Source organism: Scyliorhinus canicula, chromosome 8 (assembly GCF_902713615.1).
Source record: "Scyliorhinus canicula chromosome 8, sScyCan1.1, whole genome shotgun sequence".
Lineage (NCBI taxonomy): Eukaryota > Metazoa > Chordata > Chondrichthyes > Carcharhiniformes > Scyliorhinidae > Scyliorhinus > Scyliorhinus canicula.
The window spans coordinates 123,884,017-123,904,531 of NC_052153.1; the positions used below are offsets into that span (position 1 = coordinate 123,884,017).

A 20,515-nucleotide genomic window follows, 5' to 3' on the forward strand; every position below is an offset into this window, starting at 1 on the left:
TCAAGTTACCACATCATTTTGGTGCCGAAAATAAAAAAAGTTGTGTCACCATGTTCAACAGAAAGTTTTGCTAAGTTTACCAATGGAGTACAAGTTAGCAGCATCATGGCTATGTTTGGGTCTTATCAGTGAGTTTGTAAAAGAGAAATAGAACTTGACTGAACATGTGCAAAGATTCAAACACTTTTTCTTGGCAAATGGGACCGCTGACGAGGCTGGAAGGTACTGAGCAATTCTCCTGAGCATGTGTGGAGCGAAGACTTACAAACTAGTGATAAATTTAGTTATACTACTGGAACTTAGGGACATTTAATTCATGAATTTAGTTACACTCATTCAGAATTCCCACTATCCTAAGCCCTCAGTATTTGTACAATGTTTCAAATTCCAATGTCATTTTTGGAAGCTGGGACAATCTGTAGGTAACTTTGTTGCTGGATTGCGGCAGCTCTCTGAACATTGCGAGTTTGGGACAGTTTTGGAAGACATGCTTTGGGACAGACTAGTTTGTGGCATTAGCAAGGACAACATTCAGCAGTGTTTGCTGGGAGAAACCACGATTATATTTAAGAAAGTTGCAGAAATTTCTCAGGGTATCGAAATAGCTGCCAATAATGCAATAAATAAGGCCAATGGCAGCAAGGTACACTGCATTAAGTAGAAAAATAAGTTGCAAGTAAAAAGGTGAAGACAGTGGAGTGTTTTAGGTGTGGAGGGTCACATTATGTGAATCATGGTAAGTTTATGGATGCTGTTTGTCACCAGTGCAACAAAAAGGGACATTTAGTGTAGAAATGCTCGGGTGCTAAGAGAAAATCAAAGGTTGAGCAAGAAACTTTAAATGCAAGGAAGCCTCAGTCAATGCTTGGAAATCTCAGACCAAGTAGAGGAGCATTATAACAACATGTTTCATATGAGTGAGGGGCCTGCAGAACTTATTTATGCCACAGTGGAGGTAGGTGGACAGAAAATTAAGATGAAGGTGGACACAGGAACCTCTGCAATCAATCAGGAGACTTTTGGGACAATTTGGGGCTCGAAGCTGGCACCAGCCCTTACTCATGAAGGAATCAACCTTCAGAAATATACCAGCAAGACTATACCATTGCTTGGAACGTTCAAGGTAGACATTGCATTTAATAGTCAAGAAGCAAGAGCACGGCTCCTGGTGGTAAAAGGGCATGGGCCAAGTCTACTTGGGCGTAACTGGCTCAGGAAAATTAACTGGGGTGACATAAGCACACAAAAGTGACAGGATGTCACTCAGAAATATCCTGAGGTTTCAGGGCAAGCACGGTGGCGCAATGGTAGCGTCCCAGGTTCGATCCTGGCTCTGGGTCACTGTCCGTGTGGAGTTTGCACATTCTCCTCGTGTTTGCGTGGGTTTCACCCCCACAAACCAAAGATGTGCAAGGTAGGTGCTAAATTGTCCTTAATTGGAAAAAATGGATTGGGTGCTCTAAATTTATATTTTAAAAAATACCCTGAAGTTTCAAAGATGAGTAAGGTACATTGCGGGGCATGACAGTTAAATTGTTCATAGATCCTCAGGTTACTCCTTGCTTTTTGAAATCGAGGACAGTGTCCTACGCCATGAAAGCCAAGGTGGAGGAAGTGCTGATGGAATCACCAGTGTCACTGCGCAGATCACAGCGTAGTCGCAAAGCTCCTGTAGACTGACATAGAATTAAGGTATTAATTTCATTGTATATCTGTCTTTAAGGGGAACTAAAATTTAAGGGGTCAGAAGTGTTATGGAGTGTAATTATTGTGCACCTTCTTATTTTAAACCATTGCTGATGTCATCAGTAAGTTCAGTGATGTCATTAGTTGTTATTGTTACCTGTGCCTATTTGTATTTACCTGCCGTTAGTTCTGATTCTATTCCATTACTGGTATTTTGCTGTTTAGCGAGCTGCCCTCACATTTGAGTCCATAATTTATTTTGAACTTCATTATTTTTATATATTGAAGAGGATTAACTTTATTTATTAACTTTATTAACAACACGTTTTGAAAACCTTTTTGTGGTCAAGTTAACGCAGCAAGTAATTAGGGTATACCAATTTTGCTATGTGAGGCCTTTAACCACAACTAAGCTCAAGACTAACTCAATTTTTTCTACCTGTGCCATAGTTGGTAGGTTATCTGACTTTATTTTCCCATTCAGCCAACCCTCAAAAATCTGGGGCTGTTCATGCAAATCATAGGTCCTGTAATAAGAGAATAGCACTAAGTCGTGATGCTCGTTTGGAGAGCTGGTGCAGATACAATGGAACAAGTGGCTTCCTTTTGCGTCATAATAATTCTGTAATTCTGCAAGTCAGTAGGCCAGAACAGCTGTAGTCTTAACTGAGACCCACAGACTCTAAGACCCAGCGGGAGATCAAGAATGGCCCAGCGGAGAGTAAGCAGCCTCAGTGAACTCAGTGGTACCACCCCCAGTAAGAGAACTGCTACTGCAAGAACCGCACAGTGTACACTCTGGCCAGACGAAAATGAAAATGTTGGCCAGGAGCTAAATATGGAGCTAAAGGGAAAATGCTGGAAAATCTCAGCAGGTCTGGCAGCATCTGTAGGGAGAGAAAAGAGCTAACGTTTTGAGTCCAGATAACCCTTGTCAAAGCTAAATATGGGGGCCGGAGATTAACAAAGATATCGAGAGTCTGGTCCATAGGTGTGAATTCCGTCAGTCACAGCAAGCCTTGCCACCTGCGGCTCACTTATATCCATGGGAATGGCAGGGCTGTCCATGGACAAGATTGCTCATAGACTTCACTAGCCCCTTGCTGGGAAGAATGTTCTTGATACTGGTGGATGCCCACTCCAAGTGGCTGGACATCCAGGAAATGAAGACGACAACCTCAGCGGCTGCTATCGATAGCCTGAGATGCATTTTCACCATTCATGGCCTCCCTGACTTATTGGTTTTCCAAAATGGGAAGAATTTCAGCATTTCATGCAGATGAATGGCATCTATCACATTCGAACGGCCCCTTATCACTTGGCCTCGAATGGCAGAAAGTGCGCTGCAAACTTTTAAATCTGCAATGTGAAAGCAACTAGATAGGCCACTGCACCTCAAATTGGCTAATTTTCTCCTTTCGTACAATACCACCTCTCACATTAGTACTGGGGTCACACCAGCAGAGCTATTAATGGGCTGTTGCCTTTGTATTGGGTTGGACCTGAAGTTCACCAATTTGGTGGGGAGGGTGGAGCAAGCGAAACAAAAGATATACTACGACTCGTCAAAAGGCACAAATAGTTTAAAACCAATGACCAAGTTTTTGTAAGGAACTTTACATCTATTCCATTGTGGGTATCTGGAAAAGTTGTGGCAAAATCTGGTCCTATGTCATACCTGGTGGACTTATAAGAGAGACGGGTACGAAAGCGCAGAGACCATATAAGGAGCAGAGAGGCTGCAGCCTCAGTGACTGAACAAGCTGATATAGTGGTCACTACTAAAGTCCCTTTGGCAGAGCTCGAAGCAAGGGAACCAGAAGGTTCAGAAGAAGCCCCTCTTACTTACCCCAGAGTGAACTAGATAGAGGGATGCCCCCAACTCAGCTAATGAGACTTTGAAGCAACCTCCTGCTGCTGACAAAGACACTACCTCACTGGTAGAGGATCCTTTCAGGGAACTTCGATGTTCCACCAAACCGAGGAAGTCACCTGATAGAATGACCTTTTGAAAGACTGTACCATACTACCCCCTTATTGTAAATAGTTAACTTGTTATTAACCGGTGATGTATATATTGTTGAGGGACTTGACGGAGGAGGGATGTGTTAGCTTAAACCCTTTAAGGGTAATCATTCAAGGTCCACATGGCCCGCTCAGGGCCTTTCTTGTAGGAGCGCACAAACCCCGACCAATGGGGAAAAAGCGTGGGCTCCTGGGAGCAGGGGCCCAGGCAGTTTGGACCCAGGAGTCAAGGAGTAAAGACCTATAAGATATACCTCTGTGCCTGTATATAGTTAAACCTCATTGTTGTTTCCAATAGACTCTGCATTGTAAAAGAAGCCTCAGTGATACCTCAGACTATTACAGTATTCAACATGGAGGAGTCAAACTTAATTTTCTTCTCACTAACAAATTCCAGGCACAATTTAATGGGAAAAGTTCTAAGTGTCGTTTACATGAACTTCAGTAAAGCCTTTGACAAGGTGTCTCATGGCAGACTGGTACAAAAGGTGAAGACACACGAGATCAGAGGTGAGGTGGTAAGATGGATACAGAACTGGCACGGTCACAGAAGGTAAACGGTAGCAGTAGAAGAGTGTTTTTCTGAATTGCAGGTTGTGACTAGTGGTGTTCCACAGAAGTCTGTGCTGGGGCTGCTGTTGTTTGTAGTATACATAAATGATTTGGAGGAAAATGTAGCTGGTTAGTAAGTTCGCAGGTAACACCAAAATTGGTGGAGTGGCAGATAGTGTTGAGGGTTGTCAGAGGATACAGCAGGACATAGATAGGTTGGAGACTTGGGCAGAGAAATGGCAAATGGAATTTAATCCAGGAATATGTGAGGTAATGCATTTTGGTGGGTCTAACATAGAGAGGAAGTGTACCGTAAATGGCAAAATGCTTTGGAATATAGAAAGTCAGAGAGATCTGGATGTGCAGGTAAACAGATCTTTGGAAGTGGCAACACATATCGACAAGGTAGTCAAGAAAGCACATGGAATGCTCGCCTGCATTGGACGGGGCATTGAGTATAAAAACTGGCAAGTCTTGCTATTGAAGTACAGAACCTTGGTCAGGCCGCACTTGGAATATTGCTCACAATTCTGGTCGCCACACTACCAGAAGGATGTGGAGGCTTTGGAAAGGGTGCAGAGGAGGTTTACCTGGATGTTGCTTGGTCTGGAGAGTGTTAGCTATGCAGAGAGGCTAATTAGACTAGGACTGTTTTCATTAGAAAGACGGAAGCTGAGGTGTGACTTGATAGAGGTCTATAAGATTATGAGGGGCATGGATAGAGTGGACGGGCCGGCAGTCTTTTCCAGGGTGGAAGGGTCAGTCACCAGAGGGCATAGGTTTAAGGTCCGTGGGGCAAAGTTTAGAGGAGATGTGTGAGGCAGGTTTTTTACGCAAAGGTTCGTGAGTGCCTGGAACGTGTTGCCAGGGGAGGTTGTGGAAGCCAATACATTAACGCCGTTCAAAAGGCATCTTGACAAATACATGGATAGGATGGGTATAGAGGTTTATGGCACAAAGAAGTGCTGAGAGCTTTGGCCAAGGGTGATATCAGGACCGGTCAAGCCTTGGGAGGCCAAAGGGCCTATTCCTCTGCTGTATTATTCATATCGGGTGATGCTTCCTGATGGCTGAGCTGGCCAGACCACGGCTCTTATTTAATGGCACTTAGTGCTGAAAATGATCCTCCATGAGCTTCACGGCGGAGCTGGCTGTCCCGGCATCTGATTCACCAGAACATGCACCTGGAAGCTCCCCGTTAACAAGGGCGAGCTGCTCATAAACACTCTGTCAGAACCAACTCCCAGGTAACACATGATCATGGCACCACACCGACCTGTTCCAGGCTTCAGGGATGCTGACCTGACCAGGCTACTGAACACCGTGGGGGCGTAACGGGATACCCTGTTCTGCCAAGAGGGTCAGAGGACCAGCAACAGGGCCACCAATGCCACCTGGGAGGCAGTGGCAGCGGCCGTCAGTTCAGACAACGTGACCAGAAGGACTGCCGTCCAGTGTCGGAAGAAGAGCAACAACCTCCACCGAGCTGCAAGTGTAAGTAAACACCAACCCCCGAACATCAGTCCCGCTTACTATCCCCCTGACCGCCACCCCACCCAAATAAGTCGGCAGATGGCACATTGCAACCTCCCCCCCCCCCCCCACAGCATGTCACCGTGCTTGTGCCCCAACACACCCTGGCGCCCACCAGCACAACTCCTCCATGCCCGGGTGTGGAGCCCACACATGTCACCTCCCATAGACCCTCCCCCGACCCGATGCATCAAGTATGTAGCTCACAATGCCATCGCAGGAGATGTTGGCCCATAACAGGCGGTAAAGGGCCCACACCGGCGGCGAGGCTCTGGACATCAGAGCAGAGTCCTCACCCCCTATGAGGAACAGGCCCTGGAGATTTCAAGGTTGCCAAGGAGAGAGCAGTCACTGACAGATTGGTCTATGCCCCTTCACCCAGATGACCTGCTTTTGTGAGTTGTTCACATCAGACATAATGATCCTTCCCTCTCATTGACCACATGTCCAAAGTGGGATCTCCACCTCATACGCTGCAGCAAAGGATGTCCCAAAGCATGGTACATGGACCATGCAGACGCTGCGACAACGGATGAAAGTACATCGCGCAACAATCGCCAGGCAGGAATGTTCCCATCCAGTCGGGGAACACTTTAACAGTCAAGGGCATTCAACCTCTGATCTTCGGGTAAGCGTTCTCCAAGGCGGCCTTCAGGACACGCGACAACACAGAATCGCCGAGCAGAAACTTATAGCCAAGTCCCGTACACATGAGTATGGCCTCAATCGGGACCTTGGATTCATGTCGCATTATATTCATCCCCCACCATCTGGTCTGGGCTTGCGAAATCCTACCAACTGTCCTGGCTTGAGACAATTTACACCTCTTTAACCTGTGATTATTCCTCTCTCCAGTTGCTCCATCTGGACCTGCAAAGACTTAATTACCTGCAAAGACTCGCATGAAAGTATCATCTTGCAACTTTGACTTTGTCTATATATATGTTTCTGGAACCGGCCTCTTCATTCACCTGAGGAAGGAGCAGTGCTCCGAAAGCTAGTGATTCGAAACAAACCTGTTGGACTTGAACCTGGCGTTGTAAAACTTCTTACTATGATGGATGATGGCATGGAATCACCAATGTTACCTTTAACAGTGACAATCCTGTGCACGATATGGCTGGTGCTGACCAATCAGTTCTTCAAAAATAATTAAAGCAGTGATAGAAACCTATTTTTTCTTTGGGCTGGATTCTCTGCACCCCGACGGTGAAATTGCGTTTGGCAATGGTGCGGAGAACCCATTTTCGCGCACAAATCGGGACCGGTGGTGGTTTCACGATTCTCCGCCCCCCCCATTCTCGGGAATATGCCGCGCCGAGTATCCACCGCCTCAAACCCGCCCCACTGTGCTTCATCCCCGACCGGCCAAATTCCCAACTGCGTGATTCTAACGTTGCCCTGCCGTTTGCGAACCTCACGTGGCAGCTGCGGACTCAGTCGGGGGCTGCCATAGTCGGGTACAGGGCCAAAGTGGCACTATTTCGGGGGTCCAGGTCCGAGGGCTGAGTCTGCCATGGAGCATGGCGTGGCCACTGGAGGCCGCCACCGTGCACAGGGGCGACCTCTGACCCGGAAGTGCAGGGGGACGTATTGACAGCTCGAGCTGCGAGCTCTACGATGGCTGCCTGCTATCCCCCTGCAAGATGGTAAATCTGTCGCCCTTTAACGCCAGTTTTTCTGGCATAAAAGACCACAGTTTTCACGATGGCGTGCGGTCATAGTCCCAAAAACAAAGAATCCAGCCCTGCTCTCAGATCCAATGAGCTGTCCACCGTTTTACAACTGCACCACAACCTCTCACCTTCGTGGATCACATGAGCCCACTTCCATGCCATACCAGGGGTCATGTGATCGTTACTGGTCTGCAGCATTCCACCCCCAAACACACTATCCCCAAAAGGAAATAAACTCCAACTGCTGCCTGGCAAGTGCTGTTGAATCCAAAGACAGGGACCATTAATAAGTCCACGGAGGTAGAAGTCCCATCGTCAGAATTCCTTTTATTTACAAACTCAACACCTGAACAACCATGACCATCCAGTCTGCTGTCTACACCGGGAGTGCAGAGGACACTCCCACAGCACGGTAGCATTGTGGATAGCACAATTGCTTCACAGCTCGGTTCGATTCCGGCTTGGGTCACTGTCTGTGCGGAGTCTGCACATCCTCCCCGTGTGTGCGTGGGTTTCCCCCGGGTGATCCGGTTTCCTCCCACAGTCCAAATGTGTGCAGGTTGGGTGGATTGGCCATGATAAATTTCCCTTAGTGCCCAAAATTGCCCTTAGTGTTGGGTGGGGTTGCTGGGTTATGGGGATAGGGTGAAGGTGTTCACCTTGGGTAGGGTGCTCTTTCCAAGAGCCGGTGCAGACTCGATGGGCCGAATGGCCTCCTTCTGCACTGTAAATTCGATGATAATCGATGATATACACAGAAAGGGGTTCCCTAATTGGGCCACTAATCAGGGAACTCGTATTCTAATTGGCCAATCTCAAAGGCCTGGCATAAGTCATTACAGAACCGTACCTCCGGTAGAGCTGCACCTGCTCACACCCTTGAGTACCTCTTATCATGGAAACACAAATAATGAAGCAACATTGTACAACCTAAAGCACTTTTTCCTTGTTTTCAGTCAAAGCCATATTTTCGCTTTTGCATTTGACTGAATGACATGCTGTCTAAATAATCAATGGGAATATAATCAATTAACTATGAGCATCAAACAGTTTCCATCTCTGCTGTCTATCGATTGTACATTTTAGCAGGCGCCTTAGATTGTAGGAGGTGATGTATTTTCTTGCCTTTTTGCTGGCTATGAGGAGTTTACTGACTGCAGCAATGAGTGTGTTATTCTGCGGAATGACAACTTGGGGTTAATAATACTTGTTCCTCATATTAATCTCAGGCACCTGATAGGTAAAAATAATTGAGGTAGATGCTTCATGAGAGGATGAAAGAGAAGGAACCTGAGAACATGCAATGGCTGAAACCAACCCTTTACATCTTGAAGTAAGTATTTGTAAAGCAGCATTGACGGCTGCCTCAAAGCCGTTTGCTTTTACATTATTGTGATAGTTTTTGGATGACTAACAGAAGGCGAGAAAACTACTTTACAAATGTTTGATGCAGGCTGAGAGTATTTCAGTGAGCTGCTCTCCCTTTTCACCATCTCACTAAATTCCCTCTGAGTGGATCTTACGAAGTGTCAAGTCTCTCAAATTGCGACTGCTGATATGATTTGGTCACTCTCAGATTTGTATTAAATCTAGTTCGACACTGACCTCAGAGGTTGCTTCAGAGGTCTCTGGTGTGGGAAATGGTAAAATAAGTGACTCTGTGGTGCAGAGGGGGTTGCGGTTGCTATTGTGTTGTTGAGGCTGAGAGACTCTGTTGGTAGAGTAGGAAGGGGGTGAGAGGTAGTCTTTTGGCACACATTGGCTGTTGGAAGTACACACAGCAGGCGAATCATGACATCATGCTGATTTTATAATATACTAGGTGTGAAATTTAAAGGGCAGAATTTTCTGTTTTTGTAACTAAGGAACTCAGGCAGGAAAAGTGGTGTGCTTCCCGTCGACTCCACTGCTAGCTTGTCCCATCATAATTTTCGAAACCCAGTTAAAAATGTTGGAGGAGGGTCCCACGATGTCACATTGATGGGGCACGCAGGCAACCTCAGCCTTCAAGAGATGGGCACCCCGATCAAGTAAAAATAAGGGTCCTCCCACATACATGGAAAAACTTCCTCCCCTTCACGGGCACAGGGAACCCCCCATGGATGCAGGGAAACTCTCCCCCCATGCACACAGAATCCCTTCCCGGGAACCCCCCTGGTGGCGACTATTCGTCAGTTCTCCACTTGTACAGACCAGTTGTAAACCTCGCTGATGTGATGTCATGTCGGTGGGTGGGGTGCATCCTGCTGATGCAAATGCCACTTTGGGACTCCTGTTAGATTATTTGATTAAGGCAAATAAATCACAGTCAGAGTCCCAGTTATTAAGTAGTTGATAAAGTTCAGGATTGACAGTCAGAGGTGATGAGAGTAAAGCTAATTATTTTACCTGTAAATTACTCGGGTAATTCTGGTCATATATATGTTTTGATTGTGATTACTGTCAAAGCAAACTTTCAATCCAGCTTGCTAAATATGGGCGGCACGGTAGCACAGTGGTTAGCGCTGTTGCTTCACGGTTCCAGGTTCGATTCCTGACTTGGGTTACTGTCTGTGCGGAGTCTGCACGTTCTCACTGCGTCTGCGTGTGTTTCCTCCAGGTGCTCCGGTTTCCTCCCATAAGTCCCAAAAGACGTGCTTGTTAGGTGAATTGGACATTCTGAATTCTCCCTCAGTGTATCCGAACAGGCGCTGGAGTGTGGCGACTGGAGGATTTTCACAGTAACTTCATTGCAGTGTTTATGTAAGCCTACTTGTGACAATAATAAAGATTATATTATTATGTCAGCTATTGTTGATCATAGAATCATAGCATTTACAGTGCAGAAGGAGGCCATTCAGCCCATCAAATCTGCACTGGCCCTTAGACAGAGTACCCTACTTAAGCCCCATACCTCCTCCCTATCCCAGTAACCCCACCTAATCTTTTTTGAAACGGCTGGGCAATTTAACATGCACATCTTTGGATCATTGTTCCCAGTGATCTCAACACCTCCAACAGCTGCAATTCATCTTCCCTTTAAGAAGTGCATGTTAGTATTGAGAAATGCTTGAAATTAACCATGTTGAGCTCCCTGCTGATCATAGAATTTTTCATAGATCATAGAATTTACAGTGCAGAAGGAGGCCATTCGGCCCATCGAGTCTGCGCCGGCTCTTGGGAAGGGCACCCTACCCAAGGTCAACATCTCCACCCTATCCCCATAACCCCACCCAACACTAAGGACAATTTTGGACACCAAGGGCAATTTATCATGGCCAATCCACCTAACCTGCACACATTTGGACTGTGGGAGGAAACCGGAGCACCCGGAGGAAACCCATGCACACACGTGGAGGATGTGCAGACTCCGCACAGACAGTGACCCAAGCTGGAATCGAACCCTGGAGCTGTGAAGCAATTATGCTATCCACAATGCTACTGTGCTGCCCTATGTGAAGCTAATGAGCAGTGAGAATGCAGAAACCCTTATGGTGAGCAGGCAACATAAAACAGGGACCTTGATACACTCTAATGAACTGGTGCAGGTTAAACATGCATTCTGATACCCATGCCCATTCCCGAAGGCAAGTGTCTGTTCTGACTGTGCTACAACTGACATAAGGACGTTTAATACTGTCATTGGGTGCTTGAAATGGGAAATGTTCCATTCCCCAATGCGAAAATTCCACAGGAAAAATGCACTCTTTTTTCTTCATCAATTAATGCATAAATTATTTCCGTCCCTCACTGAAGTGTGAATATTTGGTACAATTCAACAAGAATATATTGTGTTCAGTTCCTTTTACAGATTGGCCATTGTCTCATGCAGTCCCCCTCGAGGGTCTTAAATGCCATCTTTTGTTATTGATTTGCCCGAAGATCAGTTTAAAATCAATATGGACTTAAAAATGATCTGTTTTAAAGTGGCTTGTTTGTACATGTGTCACTTTGATAATATCTGTTTCACGTGAAAAGTGCTGAGAGATTGTTGACCACACCTCCAAAAAATACTTCTTGGCTCAATTAACACATCAAACTAGGTTGAAGGTCAAGCACAGAAAACGACTATAATGTTACAACCAGGCGACAGCAACTGGGGAAACAACCAGATGTGTCTTAACTTTTAATTTACAGAAAATACATAGAGAATGTAATTTTTAAATATATTTTAATTTAATTTAATTTAAGAGAATGTAATTTAAGCGTATACATTGAAATGACCACTAAACCTGTTGCAAAGATTTTAAAAAGTCTTATCAAAATAAATAAATAACTTAAGAGAAGGTTGTGTAACTCAGGAGAAGTCGAATATTCAGAAACATTTAGGATGATGTTTTTGTTCCCTCAGAGTGATGTGACCCATATAATTTCCTGCTCAACCGATTCTGCTGTGGAATTACAGGAGGGTGCAGCATATGAGACATGCATTGCCGTATTGTTTTATGGAAGTTGAAGAGGGCAAACTTTGTTATGTCACTGTCCAGGTTGAAAAAAAAGTTTTAAAAACAGAAAAATACAAATAACTGTGGTGCAGTAAAGCTATGGGGAAAGAAAGAAAACAGCAAACTTGCATTTTTATAGTGTCTTTCTCAACTTTGGGATCTCCCAATGTGCTTTGTAACTAATTGTGTCGCTGTAGGGTACTGAGCTCTGCTGTTACTGGTGTAAATCACACACTATGTGATGAACAGCAATCCCCTAGCCCTCCACCAACCTTCTGGATTCAATTTGGGAATAATACCTGCCCAAAATGAAAGGGAGAGAATAAGAATTAAAATTATCAGCCAAACTAAACCTGCACTCACTTCTTTTCTACAGCTGTGTTTTCATTCTGAGGTCTGAATTCAAAACAATCCATTGGTGGTGATTATTCCTTGCCGAGTATGGACAATGCTGCCATTCCGGATTTAGCAGAGATTGGTTCCTTAACATTCAATCCCTCTCTCACGAGTGAATCAAGAGATTGATCTTTTTTCAGTGTGTAGCTTGGTCTTTCTGAATAGGGAAATTTCCTGTTGTTGGTTCTATCCTTTCAACAGGACAAAATGATAGAATTGATGCTGGTCTCTATTTGTAGGGTTGCCGCATTCATGGCAACTGAGGCACGGTAGCACAGTGGTTAGCATTGCTGACTCACAGCGCCAGGGATCTGGGTTTGATTCAGGCCTTGGGTGACTGTCTGTATGGAATTTGAATGTTCTCCCCCTGTCTGCAAGAGTTTCCTCCAGGTGCTCCAACGGTCCAAAGATGTGAAGGTTAGATGGATTGGTTATGCTAAATTGCCCCTTAGAGTCCACAGGTGCGTAGGTTAGGTGGATCAGCCATAATCAATGTGGGGGGTTCCAGGGATAGGGCGAGGGAGTGGGCCTCGGTCGAGTACTCTTTCGGAGGGTCCACTAATGACCAGCAAACAACAGCACGGTTCAAATGGAGGCAAAGCGTGGCAAAAGCAGAACCGTGAAAGCAAATGCAACTAGAATTCTAGAAAGGACGTTTGTAATCGAATGAAAGCTGCTGATGCGTTTGCTTATGGCAATGAACATTCTTGTTGAAAATTTCTGCCACACTTACTTACAGCAGAGGTTGAGATTTTGGTAACTAGACCATGTTCCAATCCAATGATCTGGGTTGTGATTCTGAAGAGATCGAGTGGTGGCAACAATAATGGATATGAAGCCTAAATACAGAAGGAGACTTCTTATAATTTTGGTGACAGATAGAAAAATATTAAATGTTACGTTATGAGCAGTTTACTCAGGCATTCTTAGTTGATTAGCGTCTGTTTCTAACAGCAGAAATGTGTTAATTTTCACTTCCACTATGGAGTAAAGCCAAGTGACTACATTTCAACATTGAACTTGTTTCTTTAATGAAGTCAATCAGTTATTTGTTTAATTATTCTGCAGCATTCTTGTGTTGCAATGACATACATAATTTATAGATGATCACCGATACCTTCAACTTTGATAAAGGCATAAAAATGACATTATCGAATTAGCCACTCAATGTGTACATCCCACCCCTTTTTCTCTTCCATTAAATTCAATAAAACAAGGTTGTGTATATCGTGGGCAGCCAATCTGCTGTCACCCATTTTATATCCTTGCCAATAACAGGCTACAAAGCAAAGCCGAGTAGAATCTCTGGGAACAGAGCACACTTCCCTGATGAACCCATTGCATTCTATGCTCATTTTAAGCAGGTAGCCAACAAACCACTGCCAACTGCCCCAGCAGTCTCGAACACACCCATGCCTGATGTCACAGCCTCAAAATCACATCGGCCTTCTTGAAAGTGAACTCATGGAAAGCAACGGGTCCTGATGCGTCCCTGGTTGTGCACTCAGATCCTGCACAGACCAACTGTTGGGTGTGTTCACAGACATCTTCAATCTCTCCCTACTCTGTTCTAATATTCCCACCTGCTGGAAGAAGACCATTATCATACCGGTGCCAAAGAAGGACCAGGCAACGTGCTTCAATGACTGCCATCCAGTGGTCTTAACATCTATCATTATGAAGTGCTTTGATGGGTTGATCACGAGGCACATCAACTCCATACTCCCAGAATGCCGAGATCCCCTGCAATTCAAATACTGCCACAACCGGTCCACAGCAGACACTATCTCCCTGGCACTACTCTCATGGAGCTTCTCGACAACAAGGACTCCTACGTCAGACTCCTATTTATTGACCACAGTTCCACTTTCAACACCATAATCCCAGCAAAGCTTATATTAAAACTCCAAAACCTAAGACTTGGCTCCTCCCTCTGCAACTGGATCCTCGACTTCCTGACCCATAGACCACAATCAGTAAGGATAAACAACAATGATCCTCAATACTGGGGGCCCTGCAAGGCTGAATACTTAACCCTCTACTGTACCCCTTATAGTTAGAAGTCTTACAATAACAGGTTAAAGTCCAAAAGGTTTGTTTCAAACACTAGCTTTCGGGCCCTGCTCCTTCCTCAGGTGACTGAAGAGGTATATCCCAGAACAATACATATAGACAAAGTCAAAGATGCAAGACAATTCTTTGTATGCGAGCATTTGCAGGTAATTAAGTATTTACAGATCCAGAGATAGGGGTAACCCCAGGTTAAAGAGGTGTGAATTGTCTCAAGACAGGACAGTTGGTAGGATTTTGCAAGCCGAGGCCAGATGGTGGGGGATGAATGTAGTGCGACATGAATCCAAGGTCCCGGTTGAAGCCGTACTCATGTGTGCGGAACTTGGCTATAATTTCTGCTCGGCGATTCTGCATTGTCACGCGTCCTGAAGGCTGCCTTGGAGACGCTTACCCGGAGATCAGAGGTTGAATGCCCTTGACTGCTGAAGTGTTCCCCGACTGGAAGGGAACATTCCTGCCTGGCGATTGTTGCAAGATGTCCGTTCATCCGTTGTTGCAGGGTCTGCATGGTCTCGCCAATGTACCACGCTTCGGGACATCCTTTCCTGCAGTGCATGAGGTAGACAATGTTGGTCGAGTCACACGAGTATGGACCGCGTACCTGGTGGGTGGTGTTCTCACGTGTAATGGTGGTACCCATGTCAGTGATCTGGCACGTCTTGCAGAGATTGCAATGGCAGGGTTGTGTGGTGTTGTGGTCGTTGTTCTGAAGGTGGGTAGTTTGCTTCAAACAATGGTTTGTTTGAGGTTACGTGGTTGTTTGAAGGCAAGTAGTGGGGGTGTGGGGATGACCTTGGCAAGATATTCATCTTCATCGATGACGTGTTGAAGGCTGTGAAGAAAATGTTGTAGTTTCTCTGCTCCGGGGAAGTACTGGATGATGAAGGGTACTCTGTTGGTTGTGTCCCATGTTTGTCTTCTGAGGAGGTTGGTGCGGTTTTTCGCTGTGGCACGTTGGAACTGTCAATCGATGAGTCGAGCGCCATATCCTGTTCATACGAGAGTATCTTTCAGCATCTGTAGATGTCTGTTACGCTCCTCCTTGTCTGAGCATATCCTTTGTATATGGAGGGCTTGTCCATAGGGGATGGCTTCTTTAATGTGTTTATGGTGGAAGCTGGAGAAGTGGAGCATCGTGAGGTTACCCATGGGCTTGAGGTAAAGCAAAGTGCTAAGGTGACAGTCCTTGATGGAGATGAGCATGTCCAAGAATGCAACCGATTTTGGAGAGTAGTCCATTGTGAGTCTGGTGGTGGGATGGAACTTATTGATGTAATTGTTTAGTCGTTTCAGCGATTTTGCGCTTTGGGTCCAAAGAAAAAAAATGTCATCGACGTATCTGGTATATAATGTTGGTTGAAGGTCCTGTGCGGTAAGGAGCTCTTGTTCAAACTTGTGCATGAAGATGTAAGCATATTGAGGTGTGAATTTGGTCCCCATGGCTGTTCCGTGCATCTGGATGAAGAATTTGTTGTTGAAGGTGAAGACGTGATCCAGACTGAATCGGATGAGTTGTTGAATTGCGTCTGGAGATTAGCAGTTGTTGGTGTTGAGTACTGAGGCTGTTGCAGCAATGCCGTCATCATGAGGGATGATGGTGTAGAGTGCCTCGTCCATTGTGACGAGGAATGTTCTTTATAGCTGTGATTGGCTTTACCTCATTTATAATTCACTCAATTCGGCCAAACTGTCTGTCCGTCAATTTAAGAGAGATATATATTTAAATACATTGGTACAAATTGTCCCATACCATCGCTTGAGATAAACACATTGTTCACCAGGACTTTTCATTCTAGACTGGTTGTTACAATAGAAACGGAACTGCCCTTTCTTTCACACAATGGGGCATTTCAGCCAGCAGTTCCTTTAGTCTCTAGCAAGTCTCAAGCAATTTGCAAAATGTTCCCAGCTATTCGGCTTTCCTCACTCATGGTTAATGTGATTTAGGTTAATTATTCTTAATGAGTCCTCAATTAAACCTTTTACCTATATCATCTATGGCTAACTAGAAAGCCAATTTCTATCATGTTCTCTACTGTTGTAGCACTGTACTCCGTGTGCTTAACCCGATGTCTATGTCTATGTATTTACATTGTGTATTTATTGTATATCCTATGTTTTTCATGTATGGAGCGATCTGCCTGGACTGTACGCGAAACAATACTTTTCATTGTACTTTGGCACACGTGACCCTGACTTTGAAAAACCCTAGCTTAAAGGAAAGCACTCTCAGCTATAGCCTTGTGCAAACTTTTCATGATTGTAAAATCTACTCCAAGGGATTTTAAAAAAAACAACACTTCTGTTGGAAGCCAATCCCACCCACAAAATTGACCGTGGCCCCAAACACTGTACTGGGCTTCAGCCAAATGAGCTTGTTTGCGAGCGTTCAAGATGCCTGTGCATGTGAAATAATGCTGGATTTCAAGGGTCTACATCAATGAAACCAGTAAATTGTTCAGTATTGATTTTAATGTAATTTATTGTGACTTAAAATTACTCACAGGTGGTGAACTAGTCACACGATTAAAAATAATTATTTTTTGTGATGAATGTATTTTATGCTGTACTACTAAAAGTGTACCAGATTACCACTCTCACTGACATCAAGGACCTTTGTATTTAATTCAAGGCAGCTAGGATAAATAAGTACATTCTAAATTGCTGTTTAAGAAAAATTAGATGGGTGGAATCTTACCAAATTTTGGCATAGTGTCGGACCTGGTAAGATAATCGGTGAGAATCCAGCCGGTGCCGAGAAATCGCACAAAGAACAAAGAAAAGTACAGCACAGGAACAGGCCCTTCGGCCCTCCAAGCCTGCGCCGACCATGCTGCCCGTCTAAACTAAAATCTTCAACACTTCCGGGATACATAACCCTCTATTCCCATCCTATTCATGTATTTGTTAAGATGCCGCTTAGAACATAGAACATAGAACTGTAAAGCACAGTACAGGCCCTTCGGACCACAATATTGTGCCCCTTAAACATCTTTATCGTTCCTGCTTCCACCACCTCCTCCGGCAGCGAGCTCCAGGCACCCACTACCCTCTGTGTAAAAAACTTGCCTCGCACATCTCCTCTAAACCTTGCCCCTTGCACCTTAAACCTATGCCCCCTAGTAATTGATCCCTCTACCCTGGGAAAAAGTCTCTGACTATCCACCCTGTCTATGCCTCTCATAATTTTGTAGACCTCGATCAGGTCGCCCCTCAACCTTCGTCGTTCCAGTGAGAACAAACCGATTTTATTCAACCTCTCCTCATAGCTAATGCCCTCCATAACCAGGTAACATCCTGGTAAATCTCTTTTGCACCCCCTCTAAAGCCTCCACATCCTTCTGGTAGTGTGGTGACCAGAATTGAACACTACTCAAAGTGTGGCCAAAATATTGAGCCTCCTAAAATGTTCTTTTTACCACGTAAATCATTCCACACGTGGCGGCCAGCCGCTGATTTGCTCATCCCGGGACAACTTAATCTCTGCAATCAGTGAGGCATTCCATATAAATGCCCCCACCCCAGAACTCCCCAGCATTTGTTCCAGATCTAGTCGGGGGAGATGGCTGCCAGGAAGCCAGCGCAAAGATTCTCCCAGGGACCCCTGACCAAACTCCTGGATGGTATGCAGCAGAGGCAGGAGGTCCTATATCCATATTCTCCCAGATGTCCTTCCACCAAGGTCACCAGCCTGGTCTGGGAGGCAGTTGCAGGCTGAGTGAGTACCAGATTGCTGCAGAAGAGGATAGGGCAACAGTGCCGCAAGAAGACATATTACCTTCTTTGTGAGGCTAGAGTGTCTGCGTCCATGTCATGTCTCCCACTGCACCCCTTCACACATCCTTCGCACTTCCACAATGATCTATCAACCAGCCATCTCACGGGTTCCCAACACTGATCATACTTCCCTCTCCCCCCATCCCCACCCCACTCCCCATGTTCCTCCCAGTAGCTAAACTGCTCCTCATATCCTCGCTCCCATTCCACTCCCACTCATCACCCTCCGAACTGGCAGGACTCCTGCCTGTACTCTCCCTATCTGTCTCATTCTTGAGCATGAGCGGCATGAGTGGACACAGCCAGCCAGAGTCATGCCTGAGATCAGATGCCTCATACCTTTGAGGAAAAAGACCTGCTAGCGAGGAGCAGGACCGCACCGGCGCAGAAGGCCAAGTGAGGGCAGCAGAATAAATGAGAAACCTCAAGACAAATTAAAGCCTCACAAGAACAAACTTTCTCAGAGGCATTACATCAGTATCCTGAACCCTCCACTAGTGGAGATAAGCACACCTCGGTGGGATTAACTAGCAGGCAGGCTTCTGCCGCACTCACTGGTGAACACCTCACCCAGATTATCTACAGCAGCCGGAGGCAGGGTCGTCTCAGGGTTCCGGCACTCGGAGGGATGCTGGAGCCCTGGACTCTGCTGAGCCCCTGGCTGATGACCTGCCCCGGGTCCGGTCATCCCAGAGCTTCTGGAGTTGCAAAGGTAGATCCATGAGCATCAGGAAGGGATGACAATATCCCTGCAAGGCTCACTGGAGGAGTACCACTGACTGAGGAGATGGGGGTGTCACTCCAATGCAATGTGGCCAACATTGCGAGAGTGGCGTCTTCAGTGGAGACCTCAGTGCAGGATGTGCACTCCATAGCATGAGTTGTCAACTCAATGGCTCAGCTCATGGTGCCATGCTCCACAAACGCCCGCACAGACCCAGTGCTTCATCCCTGCGCAGTGTGAGAATAGCAGCGCTATGTCTCTCCCATCTCCCACACTGATGACTCAGTAAAGATGTGCTGCTCCTGGCACTCCCTCAACCCTCCATCCAGGGAAGGTGACATCCTCCACTACCCAACCCCCCTCCTCCAACACCCCCCAGCATCAAAGCTAAGGCCTCACATGTCTGTCACTCTTCTCCTGTGATGAGGAGGCCAAGCACTGGTAAGTATTGAGAAGCTGACCACTTCAGTTATAAGTTGGAGGAAAACACTCGGACCTCTGACCTCAGATGGGCTGCAGATGGAGTTAAGTCATCCAACGCCTCTGAACCCCAGGATAAGCTCGATCATTGGCAGGACGAGTTCAGCTCTCAGCTCTCTGTTAGGCTGGAGTCACACATATCGCTGAGAATGAGAAGAGCATCACTCAGGCCTTAATGCAACTCATCATCTTTCTCCTGCAGAGATTGGCAAATGGCTTTAGCGCCCTGTCCATGAATGTGCACACCAACCCGAGGATGTCCCGCAGGCACCACATTGGTGAGTTGATGTTACACTCCATGGTGGGAGGGCTCTTCACTCCCTCATCCTGGTATTCTCCAAAATGAGATGTTACGAAGGTGTCCCTAGCTGTTCGGCCCAGGTGGGATCTGACCATTGCCTGAGGTTCTTCTTCCTCCTCTTCCACTGGTTGGCCCTCTCCGTCCTCATCGCCCTCTTCTTAACTGAGGAGATGTGGCACTCCTCTATCTCCCCTTGGTCTAGCTGGTGTCCCCACTGCAGTACCAAGTTGTGGTGAGCACAGCAGGCCATAATAATGCGGGGCACTCTGATGTGCCATCAATTGTACGAGAGACGAGTTGCTTTACAAAAGTTAGGCTTTAATAAACTAGAACTTAGCCCTGCGGTCGTCTACAATAAAATGGACGACCGCCGGGCGGTTGCCTATTTATACCTCAGCAAGGAGGTGCGGTTAACTCAGCCTCTCGACCAATCGGTCGAGAGGCTCATGACCGCCCAGGGCCAATGGTAAGCCAGTGTTCTGCACCAATGGCAGACAGGTATGCAAATCATATCACCACACACTCTCTGGGGGCTGTATTGGAAAGCTCCCCCAACTGGTCCAGGCACCAGGACTGCATTTTGAGCAGTCCAATTTGACCAGCATCCGCTTTTATCCAGGAGCCTCATTGTAGCGAGTCTCAGCAGGTATTTGTAGCCTCTGCACTGGTGACATCATCCCCCTCCTGAGGGAATACCCCCTGTCCCCAAGGATCCATTCCTCTAGAAACTGTTGTCCCTGAAAGATAGCTGGTATCTGAAAGCGCAGCGGGACAGAGAAACCAGCCCCTGATTTGGACAGTTCACCCTCACAATATAAATTGTTTCTTTTTCATTCATTCTCCAATAAACTGTCTGGCAGCCGCTTGT

General features: G+C 46.1%; 1 long non-coding RNA gene across 1 annotated transcript; it reads left to right on the plus strand.

Annotated features, from left to right (window-relative positions):
- The first annotated feature begins 2,062 nt into the window (after nt 1–2,062).
- On the plus strand, nt 2,063–12,210 carry LOC119970007. The gene is made up of 3 exons (XR_005461513.1): nt 2,063–2,139; nt 8,702–8,805; nt 11,803–12,210. It is a non-coding gene; the product is annotated as an uncharacterized LOC119970007 (long non-coding RNA).
- Nucleotides 12,211–20,515: the final 8,305 nt, after the last annotated feature.